General features: G+C 36.5%; 1 protein-coding gene across 5 annotated transcripts in view; it reads left to right on the forward strand.

The window, feature by feature from the left end:
- Positions 1–27,725, forward strand: part of RFX3 (regulatory factor X3) — a 96,461-nt gene that overhangs the window by 13,418 nt on the left and 55,318 nt on the right. The window contains exon 1 of one of the 5 annotated variants that reach the window (XM_079330028.1): positions 19,261–19,372. The exons of the other annotated variants lie outside the window; for them this stretch is intronic. The gene's annotated coding sequence lies outside the window, so the exon portion shown is untranslated. Of the gene's footprint in view, positions 1–19,260; positions 19,373–27,725 lie in introns of those variants that run through there. 5 annotated transcript variants of the gene reach the window in all.

The raw sequence follows: 27,725 nt of genomic DNA on the forward strand, positions 1-27,725 counted from the left end.
CTGTGGGGTTCCTTTTTACATTTCTGTTATTTTGGTCCAACACTTCATAGTATGGATTTTGCAAGCTTAGGTCTGGACATAGACTGGATTCCTCACATTTATTTATACAATATTTTAGAATGAAACCTCAAGACTTTCCACTGGAGTCTTGCAGAGGCAGAAAAATAAAAGCTGTAGAGAAAACCGCAGTAGCAGGAAAACATTTTTTAGGTCTCTTCAGGAAAGACAGTGATGAACAAAGGGGTTTAAAAAAGGAGGAGGGCCTTGTTTGAATACCTGGCAGAACCAAACCCCAGCTGCTGATATTTTTTTGTGTGTATTTATCAAAGTCTTAATTGGCAGGTTTTGTTGTAGCAAAGAAGAAGAATAAACTAAAAGTGAAAGAATGCAAATAATATTTTTATTGGAAAAAAATTAGAATTCTAAAATAAACTGGATCATTTCTTTTGTTGAAACAAGTTCAAGGGTGTTGATGAAACATTCTATATTTGGCTGACTGCCTGATGATTTGTAAGTGATGTTCAGTGTACAAAACAGCCAGCAGTCTGAAGAGGGGGTCTTTTATGTAATCAGGATATCTAAAATATTTTCCTGTAACTTGCCTATAACTCTGTTCATTCTGATAAGAACTGGACTGTGTCCAAAAAAAAAAAGGATTTCAGAAGCAAGGACAATCATTTTTGAATGTATGTAAAGAGATGTTAGTTTTAACAAAAGTGTTTGCTATATTATATAGCTGCTGATATAAAATTAGTAGCAATGATAGAGATCAAGAGCAAGGATCTAAGGAAGTGTGCATTACACTATTACTGGTGAAATCAGAAAAATAGGTTGATAATCAATGCTTCTGTTGACTGAAATGGTTCTCTTTGGGGGTTTTTTATTTGTTTTGTCTGGAGTTTATCATGATGGGACATTCAGATTCATAGCAAAATTAATATACTTTGATTTATCTTACTCTTGTTTAGCACTTCCTGAAGAATGAGCAAAAACTTATGTATGCATTTCAATTATGTAAGAACGATGAAGTGGTATGTTGTATGTCTTTAAGACTTAGAAATCAAATTCAATTTCTGCAGTTCATGACATAAATCTTGAATAAATAGTGTTTCTGAATGTTCTTTATATTTGAATTGGTTTTTTATTCTCTAGGTGCAGTATGCTGGAGCCTAATAAAAAATAGCACTAAACAATAAAAATCAGTTACCACTACCTTTTATCAAACCATCTTTTGAAAGTAATAGTACTTAAACTTCTTGGGCATCAAGCTTTTTGTAGTATTATATTAAAATTTCTGTTAGGAATGTTTTGTAATGCTAGAAGCCAGAAAACAAATAAACAAACAATATGTTTTGGATCCAATTGTGCAATTCTCAATATTCAATTTGTATGATAAGTACAATTACTGTAAACATAGAGATTAGTTAAATATTCACTGTTGTACAGTACCAGCTTGATTAATGACATTCTTTCATATTTTTTAATAATTAATTAATTTTTCTTATTTTTTTACCTTTTTATTATTTTTATTTGCCTTTCTGTGTGCTGGTATGCTTTTCAATATTCTTTACTTCACTTGGGTTTTACACTGTACTTCATTTTTTTTAACTCAGTGTTTTTTCTTTGAGGGCAAAAAATCCATGCTAGATAAACCTAGCTAAGTTTAAATTCTTTAAATAAGAATCCTTATGCATATTTTCATTTACAATTTCATGTTTTCAAATGCTTTCTACAGTCAATCTCAGCTAAGGGCTTAGAGAACTGTTTCTTTGAGAGAAAGGTAGTGGTGAGTAAAGAAGATTTAATAATTTTAGGATATTGCTTGTAAATAAATGCCTGTAAGCTGAAAATATAAGTTGAAGTGGTTTGTTCTAAGTCACACATGGAATAAAAATAAAATATTGGTATCTATCCAGGAAATGCAAGCTGTGGCTTGTTCAAATCACTATCTTTTCAGGTGCTCAGTATTGTTAAGTTGGAAAAGCAGAACAGACTGTGCTGTTTGGAACTGAGTGTCTTTTACAGTGAGGGCAACAAAAAGCCATGTGGGAGGTTTTTTGTATGTTTGGCTTATGGAATTTTTTTGGTTTATTTTTTTGTGTAAGAATTTGAATGTATTTAAAATATATTTCATGTAATGTGACACAAAAATGAACGCTGGTACTAAAAGTTTCTTGGGAATAAATATGTGCTTGTGAAAGCTAACATTCTGAGAAAGGTCAGACAGGAAGGCAAACAAAGTTATAATTAATATCTTAAATAATATTATCAAGTGTGATGGTAAATTTCAAGCATGTTTGGTAGAATAATATTTTTGGAGTGGGTTTTTTTGTCATTGCTTTCAACATAGTGCATTTCTTGTGTATTTCCTGTAGAATTGCTGCTGCTGAATTTGCTCTTAAATTGAGTATAAATTTATTAAATAAAAAAGAAAGAACAAAGTAAACACAGTGAAATATTTGTTGCCTTACTACAGTTATAGGACTTCAAACAAATGGTTACAAAGCTAAGTAGTAGATTTCTGAAGAGATACTTCAAATTCAGATGGTGGGGCAGGCAGGTAGTAAAGGATATCTTTAGGACATAAAGCAGTATTTTTTGGGGACAGCTTTCTGTAAATGTATTTAAATTTCTAAGTTTGTAAATGTTCCTTTCTCTCATAAAGTATATGCCAATCTTGAATTTTTTTCTCAGCGTTTTTTCCCTCCTTTGCGGTTTATAATGTCATTCTTTTTTTGCTGCTTTATTGTATCATCATCAGTGACGGTGATATCTGCTTCTTTATATTTTGCAATTACAATTATTTCTTCACTACTTTTATGGCACTCACTTTTGTTATTAGGCTCTGCAGTTTAGTGTCCACAGATTGGCTGTTTTTTTGGGGTTTTTTTCCCTGTTATTGTTGGATGCCTGGCTTGGATGTGGTTTAATATTTAACAGTTTACCTGAGATAGTGGGGTGTGACTTGTCTGCTAAGCATCACACAGTGCCGACGTATACCCAGTTGGTTATAGGGATAACTTGCAGGTGCCGAGATTGGCTTTCAGGGACTGCCTGATCTTTTTATTTGCCAACAGTCACTTTGCTTCCATGTTTGCTAATCTCAAGCTTTCTCTTGTGGTGCTTTAGACTACTTCATGGCAATGTATATGGAATTGATACTTAAAAATATATTTGGAAGAATGTTCTTTTAGTTGGTTTGATATAATTGGAAATAACTGGAATTGAGAAATTCAGAATCTGTTTCTTTTAACAGTAACATAAGAACCGGTAAATCTCCAGACTCTGCAGAAAATAACCCCACTTATTGCAAAGTGGAATCCTTGAAGAATATATTGAAACAAGTTCTTGAGTTATTTGGGGGTTTTGGTGGAGTGGGTATATTTGCTGTTGCCTCAGGGAACTCAGGAGCAATTGTGCATGCATTTGGTGTGGATTTATTGTGGTGGTAGTGAACTCTATCCTAAAAATAGGTTTCTAGAATTATGGGAGAAACGTTACCTTCATATGTCATTTTACTAATGTGGAATTTTCGCCTAGAACCAAGGGAATGTTCAGCTTGCACTGCTTATTTGAATGGCCAGTTTACAAATGAGTTCTATAATAAAGGATGAAGGAGTCTTAGGCTTGTCCTAAGTGAGATTCTGGTCAAATTTATTTTACTAAACTGTCAGTGAAGACAACCAGAGTGTCTCACCAGGCTGAAGGCATCAAGGCCCTATTCTGTTTTGTGTAAAGGAACAACTGATATCTACAAATTTCATTTACACCAGTAACATTAAAGTAAATATATTTACAGAAGAACATCTAAGGAAAAATGGTGGATGGACAATACTTTACATCTGTTCTCTTTGTCAGAGTCCTCCTTGTCTCTAATAAATTCTTGGGCACAGAAGTTCATAAAAAGCTATAACAAAATGTTGACCGCAGAACTTAATTCAGATAATCAGTACCTAATTTTAATTCTAAACCTCTAGGTAGTTTTACAGTGTGACATACTTCTGTTGCACCTCTAGCTGTATCTGGTTGTTGGTGTTGTCCAAGCAGCCTGTCATCTTTGAGGTGGTTGTGTCTAGGGTAACATATTACAGTGATCTTTTAAAAATAAAATCAGAAAAAGCCAACTGAAAATGGTGGTTATACACACCAGTTCTTCAGATTTGTCTGTAGAAGTCAATAGAATGTGTTTCATTTTGGCATTCGGTTGTAGACTCTACTAGATTGGTGGCTGTTCCAGGCTAAATCCCTCAAGTACAGGGGGTAAGGCAGGTTTTTTGTTTGAGTGTTGTTTGAGTGTTACCCTGACGCAGGTGTAAAGTTCAGTTTTACCCTTGAAAATTATTTTGAAAACTTAAAAATTCTGGAAAAGCAACAAAGTTGTAGCTGAAAGAGTTTGAATTTATGAATACATTCTGCTGGTTATTTGCTGTTTTACCACCAACCATCTGAGGTTTTTGTTTTCAGAACATGCTTCATATTTCTTATTGTTTTCATGGTTCCCTTAAAAAAACATCAGTCACTGAGTAGCACACAGCAGTTTGGAATGGATAAACAATAGCATTTCCATTCATGACTACTGGATCCCATTTTGTGGCACTGTCTGCTACATCTGTTGCCTAGATAACTAATCGTAACATTTTCAATAACTTTTGGGACAGTGCATTAGTTTATTAAATTTATGCTCTTAAGAAAATAAGTTTGGTTTAGTTTTTTTTCTGATGTGCCTGTCTGTCTTATTTAAAAGAGGGTTAGAAGTTTCAGAAAAACATACTAACAAAATAATTAGCTTGAAAAGGTAAGCAAAAATAGATGCTACCATTGAAGAAGAGGCATTTGCAACTTGTTTTTGACTCCCAACATTCTGGATAGTCAGGCAGCAAATATTCGCAATACATCCTACAGTGTTGTATGGATCCATTTGAAGGACCAAGCTGGAGGAAATGCTGTATTCTTAATTCTAGTGCCATGGAACAACTTGTCCTTTCATACAGCCTGGAACTGCCCCAGACTATTAGAAAGAAAAGCCATAAAAATCAGATCTTTTGCATGTCATTTCATAGCCATTCTTTCAGCAGATTTACAAAAATAGTGCTGAAAGAAATTAATCTGCGGAGATTTACTTAGTTGTCTAATATGTAGAACATGTAGAGGTGACAAAGACACACAAAAACAGAACTCACTTGAAATCTAGTTAGAGGTTTGTTGGACGTCTTTTGATATAGATTGTTAATAATAAATATTCTGCTATTTTAGAGTTACTAAGTTAATTTTTTCCCCTCAAAGTCCAACTTTTATGATCGGGAGTATGAAAATTGTATGAAAATGTATTGTTCTGTCAAAAGTTTATTATAAAATGGCTTTGCAGAGCATGTTTACCAGCTCCATTATACTAGCTGGTTAGTATGTGAAGGTTAAACCATGACGGGGTTTAGAGTTAACAGATTTTAACTTTGCTAATTTAAATAAATGATGGATTAGAAGAAATACTGCTGTCTGCTTTATTGTAGCATGCAACATAAGTCAGAGATTTTGCTTTTGTGTAGTTTTTTGGGTTTGTGTTTGTATACAGTATTCAAATTTGTCATTGTAACTTTTTTAAGGATATGCTGAGAATTGGGATTGACTAAGGAGAGTGTTCATCTATTTAAATAAACTGGTTAGAGCCATAGGAGAAGGCCTGTGGTGTTTTCAAGGCTTCTCAGCCTGAAAGTACTGCATAACCCTTTTAGGTTGCATAGCAACAGGCTCCTAGCAACAATAATAGATTGAATTTCCAATAGTGACCAGGCCGGATGTAATAATAAAGCAAGAGTACAAACAGTTGTCATGGTTTTCTTTTCACAGTAAACTAGTGTTGAATTTAGGGAGATTCTATTTCTCAAAGTGGTGAACCTCTTTGCAAAATGAAAGTAATTTTGAAAATTGAGGTACAAAAATTGTAACAAGGTGCTTAAAATGAATGACTTTGATGTCTAATAGTTTTGGAACATTGGGGAAGACAAAGAAACATTGAATTAGTTGTTAACGAAAAAGAGTATTTAGTAATCACTTTAAATTGCTTTTAAATCTCAACCTCTTTTATAAATTGACCTGTACTGGATCTTCATAGAAACCCTTAGCTATACTGATAAACATGTTTTTTAGAAAAGTTTGGAAATACCTTGTCACTGTCCTGTTAAAAGATAATGAATAAAACTGAGTAACTGAGATTTGTTTTATGTCATTAATCTGTCACTTTATCATATTTTCAAGATCTCTTATGGGTGAAAGGTAGAAATATATGGACAAGCAAGTGACTTGAAATGACAGACAAAAATCATCTCACAAAATAGTGATAGTTTTAATTCTGGATGATTACATTTCAGTTTAAATGTTTTGATCTGTCTAACTGTTGAAAATTGTAACACTAGTTGTTAAATAAAGAGACAGATTAACAATAGATTAACACCACTATTCAGTTCCTGTATCTGTTTTTGGGATGGTATTGAAGTGTCACTATAGTAAAGACCAGGTACCTTCAAAGAAGGACAAATTACTTATTTGCAACCTGCTGCATTCCATTAATATGGCACCTTTTGTTTTTGGAATAGATAAAAACTGTTCTAAGAGTATAAAATTTTCATCTTCTGTTACTGGTAACAGAGGCAAGTCTGAAGGCTGTACATTATTGAAGAAAAATACAAAATTAAACATTTGGAAGTTACAGGCTTGACTAGAGATGTTTCACTGGACTTTGATGTTTCAGTATGTTCAGATGTTTATCAGTAGTGGTTTTTATCTCAGGAATATTTAAATCTGAATCCTGAAAAAAGCTTTTCAGGACCTCTTAGGTCTGACTACAGATAGTATTCTCTATTTTAACTGTCAGTATCATCAGTATTCTCCATTTTAACTGTTAACATCATTTTGATGGAGTCATAGAATGTTAAGGGATTTGAAGGGACCTTAAAGACTGTCCAGTTGTGACTCCCCTGCCTAGTGGGACACCTCCCACTAGACCAGGTTGCTTAAGGCCCAATTCAACTTGGCCTTGAACATTGCCAGGGTTGGAGCATCTACTACTTCTCTGGGCAACCTGTTCCAGGGTCTTATCAACCTCAAAGTAAAGAATTTCTTATTATGTTTTTTCTCATTTGACACTAGAATTCTCATGGTGAAGAGTATTAGTATGGTGATAGAGACATATTTTGGATATGATTAATGAAACAAGATGCTTTTATGTGATGGTACTCAAAAATTGAGTTCTGTTTACTTGAATTGTGACTTAAAGCAGTAGTCTGAATAGTGTTCTGAATTTGTATTATGTTTGTAATTTAGACTATGTACTCATTTAAACTCTTGAATTTTAAAGCTTAAAATTATTTAGGAGTGTAATGTAGTCTGAGTCTGACATCTGAGCAAAAGTATTTGATTAGCATTTGTGGATTACTAACTAATTTTGTGCACTGTGGAGGTATTTATGTGGTAAAGTAACTACTGCCACATGTAGAGAGCTAGAAGAGTTTGAAGGATTTAGCAGAATTAGAGTTTGTAACTTAGAATAAGGTAAAAATCTGATAATGAAATTGTAGCTAGGTTACAGAAAGAAGAAATTTAAAAATACAGAAACGTAACTTTTGCAGCCTTCATAGATTATGACTGTTAAAGGTATTTTTACTGAGAATTGTATTGTGTAGTACAGTTGTGATATTTTCAGGGAAGTCTCAAGCATTTTAACCTTACATTGTAACAATAGTATCTAGTACTTATTATGGCAAATACATGTTCTTAAATCATGTACATTACAATCAGAATTCCTGTAAGAATATATTTACTTTCCAGAAGTGCAGTCATTATCTTTATTCAGCTCTCTGTGCTCCTTCTCTGCATGGCTGGATTTCTATATATTGTATCAGTACTTGTTTTTACCTTTTAGACCAGAGATGTTGCTTAGAATAGTTACTTACAAATATTCTTGTTGGGCAAACATAACAACTAGATTTGTAGGCTAAGGTTTCTCCTTCATCCAGGGTACCTAACCTATTGGGCTGCTTGCCTCTGAATTTACAAAACCAAAAAAACCCCTTTTCTGCTCAAATCAAAAGGGCACAGGTTAGATATTTGACTCTGTGTCGGACATGATAGTAATGTCTTTAGACATTTTTCTTAGACTTTACAATTTTTATGAAACAGGAAAAAATTATTTATTAACTAAAAACTGAGAAGACAACCAATTGTAGAGTCTTGTAGCATGTAACAGTGGAAAATCTTCAGGAACAAAAATGGAAGGTGAGCAAAAGAGAAAAGAAAATACTTCAAATTTTATTTATTTATTTTTAACTGTAAGAATATGTAATTTTAGGAAATTTATTCAAGTGTTTGGAAGTGTAAAAAGAAAGACTGGGAGGAAGTAGGTCTCTGAACTTCAGAGGGCAATATTGAACAAGAGGGTTGGTAAAAATCTGTGTAGTCTCTTGGGCTGTACATTTATCCTTCTGCTGTTTGCCATGAAATGTATTGTGTTGTGGCATGGCACTGTGTGTTTAATTCTGTTTTTTAAAAATTAGTGCTGTTGACATGCAAATTTATTTTCAGAATTTTCCATTTCATGTAAACATATTCTATTCTCATATTGATTTAATGTAAGAACAATTATACTGCAATTTAGTGTAAGAAGTAAAAATGGTTATTTTTTTGTTTAGTATCTGTAAGTTGAAAAGCGTAGTTTGGAATAATTGACCAGACACCAATTCTGAAACAAACATCTCATATGCTTTCTGTTTATTTTTTGTACTGGTGTACTCAATACATTAACTATATGGCTAAAATAACAAATATAAGCAATAATGTTGGTTTATGTAGTTAAATACTGTGTAAAATTATAAGATGCTCAAAAATGCAGAGTTTTTTAATGGGTAAAAGAACAGGCCGAAGCAGTGAATGCTTCCAAGCAAAAAGCTATATTAGCATTAAATATAGTTGTTGTATGGAGGACTACAAGATCTAATTAATTTTTTTTACTTAATTGCTATTTATATGCTACTGTAGCATGTGTGATATTCTTCTTTCATAAACATACCCACGTACAATGTTCACTCTTTGATTGTCTACTGTTATTTATGCCACGTTTATCTGCCAAGAAGAGTGAAGAATGTCAATGAGATGTTTTTCTGCATAATTAAATACTTAACACCCAACTTAATGGGTCTACATCACGTAAAACATAGCTGTTAATCAGATATAAGTACAGAATGCTGTTTGTGTATTGAACCTGAACTTACGTGTTCAGTATCTCTCTTTTTGATATACTTTTGAAGATTTTAAAGTTACTTGTATTGAAAAGGAAGGTGTAGGAAGCTACTGTGCAGTATACCTGCTTTTATCTAGAGAGGACTAAGATGTACAAAAATAATTTTTAGTGATGACCTTGAAGAGAGAGATGGAATTTTCAGGTTATGAGATTTATGTATTTTTCTATTTCTGGAAAGTAATTCTTCAGAATGCTCGCATTTTACCTTTCTGTTGCAAGGGTTTCATTATTGGAAAATTCTGAGTTGCCTAAGATTTACAGATTTTCTTAGGTATTTTTAAGTTTCTGACAATTCAGAATCTATGTTTCTGTAGTATTCTGAGAAAAAAACCCTTTTTTGCCATTTTTCTTCCAAATGCATTTTATATTTTAATAAATAGGAGAGTATCTAAATGGTGTTGCTAAATATTACATGCAACTTTGCATTTATACTTTCATATACTTGTTCTTTGTGTTTCATATTTTTAATAGAATTTTTGACTATTCTGAAAATGCTGACTGTGATCATACAGTCTTAAATGTAGCCCTTGGGGCTACCTATTTTGTATTAGTTATTGATGAGAAGTTGTCATTAAGGACTTCTCTTTTAAGAATTGTACAGGTCTAGTGTGTGAATTGTTGTCTCTCATGATTTAATTTTTGAAGCATACTAGAAAAGCCCTGTGTTTGGAACTTGGGTAATTTCTAGGTCTTTCTAGAAGCACAGAAATTTTCCATTTCAGTCACTGAAGGTGCTGACCTATAAAGCAAATCTTATCTTCATTTTCTATTACTTGATCATGGAATATAACTACCAAGCCAAAATCAATCAGTAACATGAAGTTATTCATGTCTTGAGATAACATGCCATTCAGTTTTTACATGAATATGAGAATAGTGGTGATATCACCTTACAGTAATTTACCTCACTGAAATAAAATATATTAAGCCTCTAATCATTAGATAAATAATGCTGTAATTACTTGACGTCTTAGTAGCTAGGCCTGTTTTTCCTTTTCTGTAGAAGACAGTCTCTTTTGAACTTGAAGGTTGCTTTGACATGACAAATGTGACATTAAAATCAGTGTAGTTCCTTTGAATAATTAATTGGGATGCCAGTGCTTTTATAAAAGTGGCAAATGTAGGATGTATCTGGTATTGTTATTTCAAAATAATATTAATTTATAATTGCAGTAATGCTCAATGTAAAGACATACTGTTACAGGTTCAGACATACATCAGTTGTTTTAAAAAGTTTCTTTTCCTTAATGTGTTTGACTGGGTAATTTAATAAAAAATCATTAACATGTAAATTTGAGTTTGGGGGAAGAGGATGTTCCCAAATGAATTCAAGTACTATTTCAGCTTTCTTTGATGTTGTTATTTTTAATAACATAAACAAAATGATTGTAGTGTTGAAAAAAATACCTTTTACCAGGTAACAATGCCTTAAATGTGGAGAGTTTGACTCTCAACTTGTACCATTAGTCACTTCTGACCACACACTACAGTTCATTCCTGCACTTTTCACTTCCATTCTTTATTTCTTCTTCAGTATGTGAGACAAATGTTTAATGAAAAAAGCAAGTAGTTTAATTTTGAGTTGAATCAACAAATAATCAAACTGTAGCTTAAAATAATCAACAAATAATCAAACTGTATGACTAAAACCATTGTGATGTCGCAGTGTTGCAACAGTGAGTTTGATCAAAAGGCAACAACTGATCACTGTGAGAAATAAGTTGCTGTCAATGCTCTCTTTGGAGATTATTTAAATATAGAAATGTGTGGAAGGGAGGATAGGGAATGAAATGTCCAAACAGTGAGTGAAGATGTGTTCTCTAGATGCGGTTTGGGGCAGATCTAGTAGAAAAGGACCATGGTAAAGGCCAAGGTACCCAAGGTATATTCTTGACCTTGGTTTTTGTTGGTAAGTTCTACATTCAGATGTTGAAGGTACCAGTGGAAATCTTGTGGGCCATGGAAGATTTGCCCTCTGTGAAGGAGTGCCAAGTTGTGACTAAACAAACAGGACATACAGAAGTCCATTGATTCTGGGAAAATGCGGACAGGAATGCTGAGGAAGCTGACCAATGTCACAGAGATCACTCTCAATTGTTTGGAAGATCATGGTGGTCAGGGAACGTTCCCAGTGTGGGGCTGGGAATACGTGTTTTCACTACCTTTTTGATCCATGCTTCTGTCTGTTGACAATTACCACAGAACTGCAAAATAACTACACATTCTTCCACGTGTCTTACTCCATTTTATTAAACTTTTTTTTTTTCCCGACTTAATAGATACCTGTGTAGTGTTCACTTTTGCTTAGGGTTGTATTTTCTTTTTTTGGTACAATACTGACTAAAACCAGATACTAGCATGGGATAATTGAGCTATTCAGCTACAGTTTCAGAAAATTTACTCTGAATGCAACATGATATGATTTAGTTAAAATGCTTTCAGTGGTCTTTTGCTTTCTGGTTTATTAAAGATGCTGTAGGATAGTGTAGACTCTGCTAGTAAAAGACTAATGTAGGGACATAATTAAAGAATAGAATTGTTCATGGTGAGTTGAATTTCATTAATTTAGTCAGTTAAATACCTTAATCAATTAAACAATCTATTGAGTTAAATCTGAACTAAATGCTAGAGCATAGTGATAGTCTAGATGCTAAAGTAAATTGCATAGAACTATTCCTTGCTTTTCATTTAGGCTGGTGTGATTAAAAAGATCCTATGTCAACGTTCCCATGGCTTTGTCACTGCATAGCTTACTGTGTGACCTGCTGTTCAATAATGAGCTTATTCCTCATGATTTGCTTTTAAATAGGCAATCTAATTTTTGCAAATTATACAATTGCTGTCAGTGCCTATTGTTCATCTGGGAATATTTGAATTAAAATGATTAGGTATTTGGGAATTGATTTATTGGTCATAAACGTTAGCCAGATCTTCTTTCCATAGGAAATACCTGTAAAGACTCAATTGTTACAGTCAACAGTTTCAGTTCTAAAAATGTGTGAATAATTCCTTCTGTCTATTGCCATTTCTCTACTACTGGATATTACTGGTTCAGAGATGGGAGGATTGATGAAGAGGGTTGAATGGTTGAAAAGGCAAAGAAACATATCAAAGATCATGAAGAAGAGTGTGGGAAAACAGAGTACTGAATTTAAAAGATTCTCAGCTCTTAGACAAGGATCTGTACTGCATGGGCCAGGATACCTGAGAGTTATTTTGGTTTTTTTAGCTAGATGTCATATAGAGAACAAAATGCTTACTGGATATATTGAGGATATTTTTTCTATGCTTAACTCAGTTAAATACTTAGGACATGCAAAACAGCAAGTGGCTATATGGAGATAGATGTTCATTTTGAGTATATTATTAGCTGAGGAGACTCAGTGTTGCTGCTAGCTCTGAATTCAACCCTCTAATAAAATGAATATAATCACTCATGTATCACCTATTAGAGGTTGAGTTCTAAGCATTCTAAAAAGGGGTGAGAAAAGTAAGAGAATTAGTATATTAGTTGCATTTTGAAGAAACTGGTTAACATCACCTGAGATTTATTTTTGTCACATTGTACAGCACACACCTTCTGCAATGATTTGTCCAAATCAACAAATCTACTCAAGTGACATAGTGAGCCACCACAATTTGTACTAAAATGAAGTTAGTAAGCAGCCAAAATAGAGTTTCCATGGACTAGAACTTCTAGGATTAGCTGCAGCTTAGCAACATTCTTTGTGTATTAAGGTCTCTGTAATTCACAATTGTATTTCAAAAACTAATAAGGTAATTTTTGAAGTTTATGTTTATTTATGACTGTAACATAACAGATAAACATTGATTTATCAGTTTGTCTTCAGTGCTACTATTGGAGTTGAACTGCTAGCATCTTTATTAACTGGATTTTAAAATGCAAATTCATAAGCTCAGTCACTGCAGGGGAACTCCTAATGTAGTACGTTACCTTTATGGTTAGATAACTGATTTATCAATATGATCTAGTATGAGAGAGATAACTACTTAAGCACTTAAAATGATATGTGAATAAAAAAGATTGTCCCAGTGATTGTATTTTAATCTTCCATTATATTTCATTAAGTTCAGATATTTCATGTTTTATAGAAATTTATACATACTATGAAAGGAAAGATCAAAAATAAGCAAATCAGTATTTATCATATGACTTCAAATTCTCTGTAGGTATCAGTCAGTTTTTATCAGCAATCATGAGAAGATAAGAAAAAATTGAGGTGATGGATTTCATGCAGGCATGCATTTGGAGTTAAAAACTGCCAGCTGTGTATAGTATTTCTAGTGGGTGCTTGTCATAGCAATAAGAATTGGTGTCTCAGCCTGTTTTCAAGTATCTCTACAGTAGATAAATTTTTTTTATCCACTTGGTGTTTAAGGTTTCAGGGAATTTAGAGACTTCCACGTCTATGCCATTAGCTGTTTAAGGATGGTTGTGTAAATAACTGTCTTGCTTTCGTTGTACTTCTTCTTTATTTGTATCATTTAGGTACTATGGCAGTAGTGGTGATGGGTATTTTAGTTAGGGAATGTTAACTTCTTATGTTTGGGGTTTTCTTTGACCTTGCTTGAAAACATGTAGACCCCTGTCCTGATTCTTTTTTTAGGCTGAACTGGAATACCACTATAGCATGCTAAACTGGAATGAGAACTAGACAGCATTCTCTGTAATAAAGATTTATCAGAAACCCTGGAGCACATGAATGAGTTTTTTTAATTTAAGAACAAGGCAGAACACACTTTGATAAAGAGCTATCCTTATCTGCAGATACTAGTTCTTGTAGAAAATGTATAGGAAGTATTAAAACTGTGCAGTCACAACCTTATAATGTACTTCTTCTAGTTTACCACACTATAATGAATGTGTAAGAAGGTCATGTTAATAAATTGGTACCTTACCTCATTTTTGCACCTTGTGTGTCTGTGTGTGTGTGTGTGTGTGTGTGTCTGTGCTTTTCTGCCACTCTGTGGGCCAATTTTCTTTTTTCCTATAATTAATTCTTCCCTTATTTCCTGGAGAGTAACAGTGATTTTTTTGTTTTTTTGGTTTTTTTTCTTGCATGGATTCTCGTGCAGTTGTTTTCTAATCATTTTTGTTTTCTGAGCTGAAGTTGAACAAACCCTCCTAATGTTTTAAATTCAGCATTAACTCCCCTGGGAACCTGACCACCTCAGTTTCTACTATCAGTGGCTGGACTAGCAACATGTTTTTTCTTCAGCTCACTTTTTAGCATAGGTTAATTTAAGAACAAAGATGCTAAAAATGGCCAGGAATTTAAATTTTTAGCTTGATAATGTGGTCTCCTCTTTCATTGTTGTTTACTTGGGCACCTTTCTGTATGGACAGCTGACTGTTGCAGCAGTTTCTAAATGGAAGATGTTTTTGAAAATCAAATTTTGTGCAGGGGAATCAATGCATTTGTGATAGCAGACAAGAAGGTGAGGCCAACTGGTGAGACCTTAACAACAGGATGAAGGATTGAGGAAGCATGTTGTAATAAACACGTGCTCTGGATGGAGGTAGAAAAGAATCAAGGCATTCAATACAAGAATAGGGAAGGAAAAGTTTCAGAACTATTATATTAGAGATAAATTTCTATAAAAGATAGTAATTTTTAGGTTTTGAAAAATATGTAGTAAAAACTAAGTAAGATTCGATGAAAGCTGTAGGGGCAGTGACTTCTATATCTTAAAAGAGTTAGAAAAGTGAGGGCAGAAAGAATACTTTTCATCCTTTTCTTTTTGTCTGTCCACCACCTCTTCCTTTGCCCTTCCTCTGTCCCTTTTTCTGCTTTTTTCCCTTTCTTATACTTTGCTAGACAAGAAACTGTGATAGAAGAAAACAGTGAAAAAGAGAGTTGTAAGTGTCCTTAAAATGCATACTTTAACAAGAGTTTAGTTTTCTCTTTATCAGAGTTTAAATTTGCAACCACTATTCTTGCTGTGATTTTTACATTAATTTTTTTAATACAGTGATTCTTTACAACAAAATTCTAGGTATGACAATCAAAAAATGAAGGCATTTATTTCATATAGCAGATGCACATTTAAAATAATACAGGGAATTGTTTATTGAAAATAAATTATTCCATTTTTACGCCTGATATTTATTGTTTTGTAATAACATCCTGCTTTCCTGAAGGGAGACAGGGCAGGGGGGAATGAAGTTTAAATGTAAAATATATTTTAGCTTCTCCAAAGCTTATGTTGACATAAACAGATCTAGGTCTTTATGGTTGGCGTTTGCAGTTAATTAGCTCTCTCTTCCTTAGCAAACAAAGCAAATGGAGTCACAAGACACTTGTCACCTTTTCCGTCACTCTAATAACAATGTACGTATTTAACTTATGCAGGCTTTTCAGTTGTTTTTAGTTCTAACCTTCCTACATTACATGTAATGGAAGTGGTAAGTAAAAGTTGCAAAACATTTGTGTTGCAAGAGAAAGCATGATTGACAGTAACATTCCTGTCTACAGGGGGAAAAAAGCATGTGGTAGAGCCTAAACAATGTCTTAAATATATATAAATATAAACCTTATCACTTCAGGTTTCAGAAGTTAACTTTGAAAAATGATTGCTACTTTGGGTTGCTTTTAGTATGGAAACAATTATGTAAATATTATTTTTGAAAACAAGTTTGCTGGTTTTGGTTTTTTTTTTTTAAATTTTTGTTAGCAGTATCAGTAATGGAAGTTACAGAGAAAAGAAAATTTATTTTATACTCTGAAATAACACTACTTTGTTTGAAATAAACCAGTGTCAAAACTGTCAAATCCAAATAGGTAAAGTAAAAGACACAGGAAAAGAAACTAATATGCTAAACCCCACTGTTTTAATTACTTTATGAGAGATGGTTATGAGCTACAATAATTTTTCTAAATTGAAGTCTTACATCTAGTATCTGTCATGTCTGTTAAAGAGGAAGGGAGATCCAGAAATAAGGGTGTTAATCTGGAAACTTGCAGTTTGTTTCCTATGTTGCTAATTCTGTGCATTATACAGAATTAATTGTTTAGGCCTAAATATCTGAAGATGTTTGGGAATCTAATTCCTCTTAGCTGATCCTTAGTTAGCATTTCTAAGTATTAGGGGGTTTTTTGGTTGTGATATTTTTTCTTTTTTTTTCTCAAAAGTGTGGGGTTTTTTTAACATACTGAGGTTTAGCACATTGAATTTGATGTGGAATTTAGAAGGAAATGGCTAAGATATAAGAGATGTTGGTCGTTTTAATTTTTTAGTACTTTTTATATGCAGTATTTTTCAGCCAGATTGAAGAGCTTTTATCTGAGTAAAATAATATATTGGTATAAAATTGACAATACCCAAATCAGCAGAGAATAAATGAGGCTAAATTGGGGGCTAAAATTGTTTAGCATATATGAGTCTCCAGAAAAATGTTTTGGAACTCAACTATAGGTGTTTTTTTCTTAATCTTATCCATTTATTTCACAAAGATTGATCCTTATTGTTGTTTGTCAATGCAATAATGTAAATTGCAAAAGTAATTTAAAAGGAGATTGATTTCCTGATGGGTTTAGTCACTACCACCCACTATCTACAAACCAGTCTTTGCAGTTATGTATGGCCTACAAGCTTGCAGAGGTGCACCATTTTCCTTCCTCTAGGTCACTGATGAAGGCATTAAAGAGTTCTGTACCCAGTATTGATCCTTGCAACTGATGACTGGCCACTTGCTGGACTTTGTGCCACTGGTGACAACCTTTCTTGTTAAATTCCATTCTGAGCTTCTTTGAAATGTGGGTGTCAGCAAATACATGTTTCAGAACTTCAAAGACTAGTATGCATGTTTTCTAGTCCTAGGAAGTTACTGGTGGGGGAGGGTCTCTCTTGGGCCATAGTGTTGCAGTTGTATGTTTATATAAAAAAGACTCACTCACAGGACATACTTAAAGTTGTGTGTGCCCTGGTTCACTGACTCGTTCATAAGAGTTGCATGACAGGCATTGCTATCAAATTCTTAACTACTTTTGTTAGGCTGATTATAATATTAATTACTGGTTTTTTGCAAGTCTCATATTTTAGCACTATTTTTTTCCTTTTCCTTTGATGATGGCTATGTTCCTGATGACAAAATAGTACCAGGTTTCAAGTGTATCCCAAGGTAACTGTATTGTGGTTTTGAGCAGAAAAGGGGAGGGTACTAAATCTTTGGGGTTTTTTGACACACAAGATTGTAATTATTCAAATCCATTTTTAAAATAGATGAGACACAATCCTTTAATTAACTTACACTTTGCTTGCCTTGTGCTTTCATCAGTAGTAGTATTCTTCCCTTTGATTGTATTACCTGATTTTCTAATTTACTTAAAGTAATGAATGAAATTAAATAAATCCTGCCCAGCTTTCCTTATTTATTTTAAAGCTCTCTCTACAGCATGTGGCAATAAATTGCAAATCTATAATTGCAAATAAAAATGGGTTTTAACTTTAAAAACAATGCATTTCAATGAATTGCTGATAGTGACTGAATATCCTATGAACTTGATGATAGAATCAGCTCTTAAACTATTATATTTTATTGAGGTTTTATTGCACTTTTGTGAAGACGGCTTTATGTTCTTTAGTCCATGAGACATGTTGCAGAGGACACAGTTGCTACTTGTGTTGTTTCAGAGTCTGTGGTTTTTATTAGTTGTTACCTTCTCCTTCCATAGTGTAGGTCTGGTTTCTGGCTCTAACAAAATAGGGCTTCATATAATGTGCTGCTTATCCTAAACTAAGACACAACAAAATTTTTTAACAATTTGATTATCAGGAAGATACATCAATCTTCATGTAAAAGTTAGAAAGTAACTTTTAAGACTGAAATGATAAAGTGCTAATATATTGTGACTTTGATGTAATATATTAACTCCTGAATGTATTCTTATCTGTCATTTATTGCAGAGTATGCTAACAGTAACAGTTTAATTTATGACAGCTTGCTAAAGGAAGTATGCCCTTATTTGCTTGAGGTCACATTCTACTTTTGCACTTTGTATACTACTTATGTACATAATTTGTTAAAATTATAATTTTCTTCAGTGATATATCTTGGGATTTTTGTTGTTTGTTTGTTGTTGGTTTTTTCATTTTTCTTGCTTAGATATACCTAGAAACTTGTTAGCATTTTTTGAAAACTTCATAAAAGGAGAAGACAAAATCCATCTTGTTAACCTATGCAGGTGATCTGTGTAAGGCAATCTAATACAAGGCAAGGAACATGTATGTAAAAAAAAAAAAATGAATGGACTGTCCTTTTGTAAAGCAATTCGTTTCAGTATCTGCAGCACATAGGAAGTTCTTGTAAGAAGACAGAACTGAAATTCTTCAAAATATTAATATACCTCCTAAAAATTAACACAGGATTAGGTCACTCCACCTTTTTCCGCCAGAGAACCACCATGACTCATTTTAAAAGGTTCAGAGTGTCATGGTTTGATCCCAGCTGGGAGCTAAGCACTATGAAGTCTGTCGCTCACTCCCCTGCCCCAACTACTGCCTCCCCCCACCCACCCACTTCGGTGGAGAACAGGTAAACTTCATCGGTTAAGGTAAAAACACTTTATTAATTTAAAAGAAATGTAATTTACTACTGCAAGTAACGAAAGAGAGCGTGCAATCTAGCAAGGGGTTGTGAGAGCCTCGTGCTCCGAAAGCCTCTGGACGTTCGTTCCCAGAGCAGGAGGCGAGAGCCGCGCCCCCGGCAGTGCGAGGGGATGGGGCCCAGCGGCGGGGCCGGCCGAGCGCTGCCGTGCCGCCTTACGGGGCGGAGGCGGCGGAGCTCCCCGGAGCTCCGACGCGGTTCCTCGGCGGCCGCCCCCGTCTCCGGGCAGGGGGATCGCGGCGGGGCCGCGGGCGCAGCCGGTAGCGCCAGTGGGGGATGTGCCGCGCACGCTGTGCCCGGCCGCGGCGCTCTGCTGGCAGCCGGACGGGCCGAGCTCGTACTCCTGGTAGTCGTCGTCCGCCCTGACCGTGTGCAGGATGCGGCCGAAGCGCTGCCGGCAGAGCGGGCAGGCGGCGCGCACGGCAGCCCACTGCCGGATGCAGGCGAAGCAGAAGGTGTGCAGGCAGGTGCCCACGTGGGCCGCGTTGTCCAGGTCGCCCAGGCAGATGGGGCAGAGCCCGGCTGCCGCTGGCTCCCCCTGGCCCCCGCCCGAGGCGGCGGGCGCGGCTGAGCCGCTCTCCTGCAGAGCCTCCTCGGCACCGCGCGCCATGGGCCGCTGAGAGACGGCCCGAGCGGCTGTGGCGCCGGCAACAGAGAAGGGCCCAGAGCGGGGGCAGAGAGAGGCCTCCCGAAGGGTCTCGGTGTGGGGCAGAGAGGGGGACGGGGCCTCTCTCCTTGCAGGGAAAGCAGGCTTTACTGGAAAGTGACCGAGCAGCCCCTCAGGTGCCCTTCCTCAGGTGCCTCCCCCTCCGTTCCCCTCAGGCGCGCTGCCCCCATTCCAGGAGAAATGTCCCTACCGGTGCTGCCGCCAGCCGGTGGGGCTCGGCCGGCACAGGGCACCTGCAGGACCGGTCGGGGACGCAGGAAGGCGCTGGGAGCCCTCAGCGGTACCGAGGGCCCCAGAGCATTCACAGGAGCCGGGACCAAACGCACTGGGCCTGAAGTGCAGTGAGTTTGTGGCTCTGATAACATGTAAGTCTCTGAGCCTGCACCGCAACCAGCACCTGAGGAGAGCAGCAAACACCCCAAAAGGGGGAAAAAACCTTTGAATCAAAGGATGTTTTTCATGTCGTGGTGGCTTTTTAAGCTGCGGTAAGCCTCAGTCTCCTCAGATCCTGTAGTGACTGTTTTCCCTTAGTGTGAGGACTCAGCAGCAGGGAGTGCAGCAGTGCAGGCAGGGAAAACTTGGTGCCTATGAAGCTCTCTGTCTTGGCACTTTAAAGATCTGTCAGGGAAGAAGGCCCCTTTGCTTGTTGTAAGAAAACTTCAGCAGTGTAATAAACTCTGGAGGCACTTTCTTTCAAACCCTTACTCAAACAGGACCACTTAAGAGTCAGTTGCTTAGGACCATATGCAGATGGCTTTTGAAAATCCTCAGGATGGGAATAGCACAAGCTATTCTATTGGCTAACTAAAACATTCACAGAAAGAAAAAAAAAAAAAAAAAAGCTTTTCCTGATATTAAATTGGGATCCTCCTGTATTTCAGTTACAGGCTGCAGAATATCTGCAGGAAATCTGCTCCATTGTGGACCTCTCTGGGTTGCAGGAGCACAAACTGTCTCACCATGTTTTTCCCACAGGATTCAAGAATCTCTGCTCCAGCACCTGAATCACATTTCTCCCTTCTTCTAACCTTGATGTCTGCAGGGTTGCTTGACTTTCTCAGCTGCTGTGGGATGGTTTTTTTTTTTCCCGTCTTGATTGTGTCATCACAGGGGCATTGCTGCCGTTGTTGTTCCGCTCAGCTTTGGTCTGAGGGTTTGTTTTGGACAAGCATGGGGGAAGTTTCTGACAGCTTATTGGAGTCACCCCTGTAGATCCTTTGCTACCCAGCTCATACAGGAGCCCAGAATTGGACACAGCACTCCAAGTGTGGCCTCACCAGTACTGAGCAGAGACCAATGGTCAGTTCCCTTTCCTTGTCTTCCATACGTTGTGTAATGCAGCTGGGGATTTTTGTAGCAAAATACAAGCTAGCTTCTTTCAAGGGGAAGAATTCAGGGTGGAACCTGTTGTGCATATATGTGTGCATATCAATAGTTTAAACTCGAAAGTGTTTCCTTGGTACATGAATTACTCAGGTTGCATGGCTTCCAGCTGTAGCAGGGTTAAGCTTAAATTTTTGATGTTTTGAAGATGGTTCTGTTGAGCATATCTGCACTATCTTAGAATTAGTTAGAGACAGCAACTTTAAAAATAACTTCATAAATTTTTTGTGCTGTTCTTAGGCTAGGCAAGTATACATGTATACTTGTATGTAAAGATTCCTAGTTATTTCTTCCATCCTGTAGGCCAGGAACTTATTTTTGTTATGTCCGCACAGAACTTCCTGAGTTTTTAATATTTTAGCATTCTGTGTCACAGCTCATTATATTCATAACATGTAAAATACATGCAATTTATTTATATTTTATTTATATTTTAAAGCAAATTTCTGGTCCTAGAGCAAAGTCTTAAAAAGATTTTTGTTATATATACCTTGCACGAAGAATTTGGCACTTTTTCTTTTATTGTGCTGTGTCTTGTTAGGTGGTGGTTGTATAATACATTTTTTGTGTGCACCTTCTTTAAGTGAAAACCATGCAAATGCTGATTTGTTTCTGTTGATTTAAAATATGGCACATTTCAAAGTGCAAAGCTAGTGCATTTTTAAAGGTTTGTGTTAGTTAGGAGTAACATGCAGTAGTCTTTTGCAGTGTAGAGAACTTCTGCCAGGAGCTTGAGGATATTGGGAAGGTGTGAGGAGAGATAAGAAGGGAAAGAAGAGAAGAACAGCAATTCTTGTAAATATCACAAAACTAAGGTAAGGATACTGTTGAGGCTTCCTCTTATTCTAGGAGATACACTATCTCTCTTCTAGTAAACAAAAAGAAGAGAAGAATATTTCATTGGTGTTTTGTTAGGTGTGGTGTGTGATAATGATGTAGTTTGTCCTGGTGTTCTAAATTTGTGTAATTTATACTTCATAAGGAAGTTTCTATTTTGCCTGAAGTGTTTAAGCACGGTGGTTTAAAGCAGTAACAAATATGACTGACTGCTTCATTGATAAATAAGCAGCCCTGACATTTCAAATGTGAGTAGACATTTAGATTGTGCTTATTTGCTAATACGTTATGAAAGTGTAGTGGATACAGCAGAAACTGGAACAAAATCTGTCCAATTTTCAACTCCTGTAAGTATGGCCAGGGATCTTATTTTATATTTAGTGTGAGGTTTTTTTTGCATTGCTTTCCTAAAACAATTGAGATAGTTATGTCATTATCTTCATTCACCAGAAAGGGAGAATTCCTTGGGAACATACCAAATTTGGACATTTTAACTGACTAAATATTTTAATTAAGGTTGTACAGGCTTTTTTGTTAGATTTTTTTTTTTTTTACAATGAAGACAAAATAAATATTTTTTTAGATGGGCAGTGTTGTTTACATAGAAATAACACAATGTAACACAGCAAATCAATGTTGAATCACTTAAGTGAAAATAAGTCTTGCAGTAGCTTGGCACAATTTTCTACTTGAACCAGAAACTTGAACAACAATCCACAGAATTAAAGTAGAGCTGCTCTTTACCAGAAGTAAAAAATCAGCACTTATGTAAGCATGATGTAGTCAGTGTGATACCTGTCAATTCCTCACAGTTATTAAATGTAAATATAATAGCTGCATTGGCATATTGGCTATGAGCAGTAACACTTCAGCAAACTTGTTTAAAACACATAGCTAATTGTGGGGGGTGTGACAGGCAAGTTTTCTTTTGCAGTCAAGGAACTTGCCTTAAATGATTGATAGTTTTGCTTGCTTCATTGAACTGTAGTAGAACTGCCGGTAATATTTGTCTCTCTGTATGCTAAGTGAGTGAATAGTGGAGAATAGCTCTGTCTTTCAGCTCTTCATGTTACAGTTGTCCTGCTAAAGTTACAAAAAAAAAAAAAAAAATCCATACTGACTTGTTTTGTGGGTAAGGTAAGAACTGCTTGCTGTGGAATTGTAGACAGACTTGGAACATTAGCTCTATAACAATAAAACTTTTCTGTACTGAAAGGCAGTATACACTGGTATATGCAGTGCAAGTTCCAAATGTTCACATCGGGGTGCTCTCTTTTTATGTGAAAAGAAACCAGCACAGTAGCACCAGTGTAATTTTTGCAAAGTGAGAAAGGCACATGGTATAGGTTGAAGCCTTATGGAACAAGAGCTGTAAGAAATGGTGCGGTAGTAATCAAACGATTTTTTTCATTAAGTATAACAAGCCTACTTCTGTAATGCTGCAAGGATGTGAACAGTGAAAGAAAAAATAATTTTTTCTGAAGACAGGGAGGCATCATGCTGTAATCCAAGCAAGCAAATAATAATGTTGTGTATGGTGAAGTTTATTCTTAGTAAGGTGAAGTTATGTGAACTTGGAAGTACGCTAAGTTATTTCTTACACCTGACCAACGATTTGAATTAAATCCTACTATTTCTACCTATCAAATGGTGGAGAATTTAATGTTTCTTATTTCTGTTTTTATCTGAGAGCTTTCTTTTCATTTCTTATCTGTGAAGATTATGTACAGATCTATGTGCATTCTTAATAGGACATTGTCTTACCTCAAAAACCTACATCTTTTTTCTTATGTATTGTGTTTGAAACTTCATATTCCAGTCTGTTTGCACTGGTTTTGGGTCTCACTATTCTTTTGTGTACAACCAGCAGCGGATCAGATACAGACTGTTGAACCTGGAACCATGCGGTCAATAACTTGTCGTAGTTTGATTTGAATCCATTCTTCCCGTAACCAATTTGTCAGTTGCTGCAGCCAGTCATGTTTTCTTCACTTTTCTGTGTACAGACTTCTGAAATGTAAGTGAACCTATCTGTAAGAAACTAAAATGTTCGAGTTTTCCGATAAAAATCTCTGCTCTTTTGATGCCTGGAAGATGTCAGTAAACAAGAATGTCTTGTTAACTTGGATATAGGTTAATAATTCAGTAACTACTGATTTACTTGGTTTTACCCCTGAGATATTAGATGGGTTAAGAAGAGAGAAGATAAAAATGAGTTATGGGAAGAAGATTGTTAGTTTTTCTCTAGGTTGAATTAAGAGATCTAAGCACTTTGTTGAGTCTCTGTTATGTTTTGTTTTTTAATTAAAGTTTAGGTTGTCTTAGAAAACTACTGGATTACTGATTTATTCGAGGATTATAGCCACTGTGCTACAGCATAAGCATCATCTTTAGTATTTAGAACACGTCATCTGGAAATTGGCCACTTCTAAGACTGAATATGTGGGGAGGCTCCCTCAGAGAAATGCTGGTAATGCAATAGTCATATTTACCATTAAAAGTATTTGGGTGTTTCTGAAGTTATAAGGGTATGCCATGAAATTCAGGAGGCAAGCCGTTTACCTGTGAGTCCTTCTTCAGGATCTTATATGTATGTAAACTTCTTTTATTAAGTCTGAACAAATCCCTTCTGGTCTACTTTTCTTCCCATATTAAATATGTGTGCAGTTTTTTTCTTTTTTTTCCTCTTCTGTGGAGTCCAATGATGGATAGATGGATAGAGCTTTCAGGTGGGGTCTAAAGTCTAGAACTGAGGCACTTAACCTGTTACAGTCAAGTCTGCTGTTGGTTGTCTTTACTGCGAGGATGTATCAATCTACAGTTCCCGTTTTCTTTATTCCAGTTGTGTCTAAATACTTAGTAATTTTTAACATGTCAACACTTAGTACAGTGTGTTGTTGTTTAGGGATATCAGAAAGACTTATCTGAAATAAATTAAAGTCATACATAATTAAAAGTATCAGCACAAATAAAGCATATGAGGATATTTTTTCTATTATTACTATTATTACTAAAATAGAGAGCACATAATATGCTGGGATTTTTACCTTTTAAAGTCACAGATATAAATTAAAATACATTCCACTGTCTGTTCTTTAAGCAACTTAGTCCTTGCAGATTCTCTTTGCAATATAAATAAAGCTGTCAAAGTATCTTGAAAGATGAATGTTCTACTATAGCAAATGCTGTCAGCACAGGAACAGTCTTAAGTAGTCTTAGGAAGAGAGAGGAATGTCCATTGATATACAAAATAAATCAGATTATGGTTTAAGAACATAAACCTTCTGTAAGTCGGAAATACCACCAGAAAGGGGTACCAATTTGTGGTTGGTCTAGGACCTGATACTACAAATACTACATTTCTTTTTTTTTTCCCATTGCGAGTTCCATATTTTCAGGTTCCACACCTCCACGTGAATTATTTGATCAGTTCCTAGGTCTGAAAGTTTAATTTCCTTGAAATAACTTCAGAAATTTTCTTTCAGTTTAGGGAGTTCAGAGGATGCATCTGCCTGGTGCTGTGCAGACCATGATGGGCTGGCTATGCCAGTACTCAGGGCTGACTGAGGCTTCAAGACAGAGTTAATTACTCTGGTGCTAAAGAAGACTTCCCGCATAATACCTGACTGAATGTGATCAGTAAAGAAGCTTTGCACTGAAATGTTCGCAAAACTTAGCTCATTCTTCATGGCTTCATTGTCAGTGCTTCTGACAGAACGCAGAAGCACTGCATTTTATTCTTTGGAATATTTTTAGGTTTAAGTATGGTTTAAATCCATCTGGCACCTAAACCCTATGCAGGTGCTCTGTCACCTCCTCCCCAAGAGGATGAGCGAGAAAATCAGAAGGGTTATCCCTGTGGTCAGTTGGGGTCAGCTGTTTTGGCTGTGTCCTCTCACAGCTTCTTGCACACCCCCAGCTTACTTACTTGTAGGGTGGTACAAGAAGCAAAAGGCCTTGATTGTCTGCAAGAGCTGTTCAGCAATAAGGTAACATTAACCATGTATTCAGTGCAAATTCAAAACCCAACCCGATACCAGAAAATTATCTCTATCCCACCTAAACCCAGCACATTCCAACCCTTATTTCCTGGCATTTACATCATGCAGAGGTCCTATACTACTTGGTGCAACCCCCTTTCCATTGTTTGATATAATACACAGATAGCATTCCCTTAGTCTGAGGATCACCTCAGCAATATGTTCATAAAATGTCCATGGAGTTTATTTAGTCCATGACTTTGTGTTCCATCTGTTCTGGTGGCCACCTGGGACAGGGGAGGTGGTTTTGCATGAAGTAACTGGGCATCAAAGCCAGGTCTGGAACTGTTCTTTTAAGTCTTCTCCTCCATTGGTCTGGGTGGTACTGTCGTAGTAATTCCTATAAGATGCAACTCAAATCATGGCTTACAGCAACAGTTTAAGCTATGTGTTTAACAGTTTAAGCTCTTTAAGCATTATAAGCTATGTGCCTCATTCTTTTGGGCCAGAATTTATGGTTTAACATTGCAGTGAACTCCTTCACTTGCTCCTACCATGCCTAGCAGCAAGGAGTTCCTGCTCTGGTCCACCATTAATCTCCATGGGCTGCAGAGAGACAGCGTGTCTCACCGTAGTCTTCACCAAAACAAGCTGCTCAGGAATCTCTTCCTTCCTTTCCTCCATCATGGAGTACCACCCACAGGAGACAGTTCTCCACAGACTTTTTCACTGTGGATCCTTGTCACACGCTGTAGCACTTCATGACCTGCCCCAGCCTGAGGTGAAGTCCTTCAGAAACGTCATGCTCCACCGTGGGTCCCTTACAAGGTTACAAGTCCTGCCAACAAACCTGCTACAGGGTGGACTCCTGTCTCTGTGCATCCACAGGTCCTGCCAGGAACCTGTTCCGGCATAAGCCTATCATGGAGTCACAACGCTTTTGGTCATCCAGCTATTCCACCATGGGGTCCTCCATGGCCTGCAAGTGGGTACCTGCTCCTGCATGGAGTCATCCTTCTACGCAAGTTCACACTGGTGTTCCAGCCTGTCCAGTTCAGCAGCACAGAAAACTGCAGCAACACCCTGGCTACCTGCCAGCCCAGGCACTTTGCCATGGCTGTTTTCAAAGTGCTCTGTGGCACAACACCGTAAGGTGATCAGCAGCACAGCATTACAAGGAGCTGCAAAGGCAACAAGTGGCCACTAATGAGCACTAGACTCTAATATTCAGTCAGGCAAGCAAGCGCAGGAGCATGCTCATTACTAGCTAAATGGCATTAGCTATAAATTTGATCTAATACATTTGAGTCAAATCTGTTGTTACCTTGAACCTTTGTGCTTCCCACTGGCCACCAAAAAGGACTGTTATGAATTAACCCCAGCTGCTAGCTAAGATCCATGCAGCTTCATTTCCCTGCCGGTGGGATTGGGAAAATAATTGGAAAAGTGAGAAAATTGAACGGGTTGAGATAAAACCATTTTAATGGAAAACAAAAGCCACAGGCACAAGCAGAAAAAAAACCCCATGAAATTATTTCAGTGCATCCCATGTACAGGCAGATGTTCAGCCGTCTCCAGGAGAGCAGAGCCCCATCACACATAATGGTGACTTGGGAAGGCAAATGCCATTGTTCCAACATACCCTTTTCTTCCTCCTTCTTCCCTCTGCTTTATACGTTGATGTTCCAGCCGTGTAGCCTCCCAGCCTCCTGTGCACACCCAGTCTCCTCACCAGAATGGCAGTGTCAAAAGCAAAAAAGGCCTTGGCTCTGTGTAAGCCCTGCTCAGCAATACCAAAAGCAACTCTATTTTATCAACCCGGTATTCAGAACAAATCCAACATTTACTCCTGCACCAACCACCATGAAGAAAATTAACTGTATTCCAGCAAAAATTGCATTATTACAATAGATCTCTTCTCTTCTCTTCTCTTCTGCCTTC

Source organism: Erithacus rubecula, assembly GCF_903797595.1.
Source record: "Erithacus rubecula genome assembly, chromosome: Z".
Lineage (NCBI taxonomy): Eukaryota > Metazoa > Chordata > Aves > Passeriformes > Muscicapidae > Erithacus > Erithacus rubecula.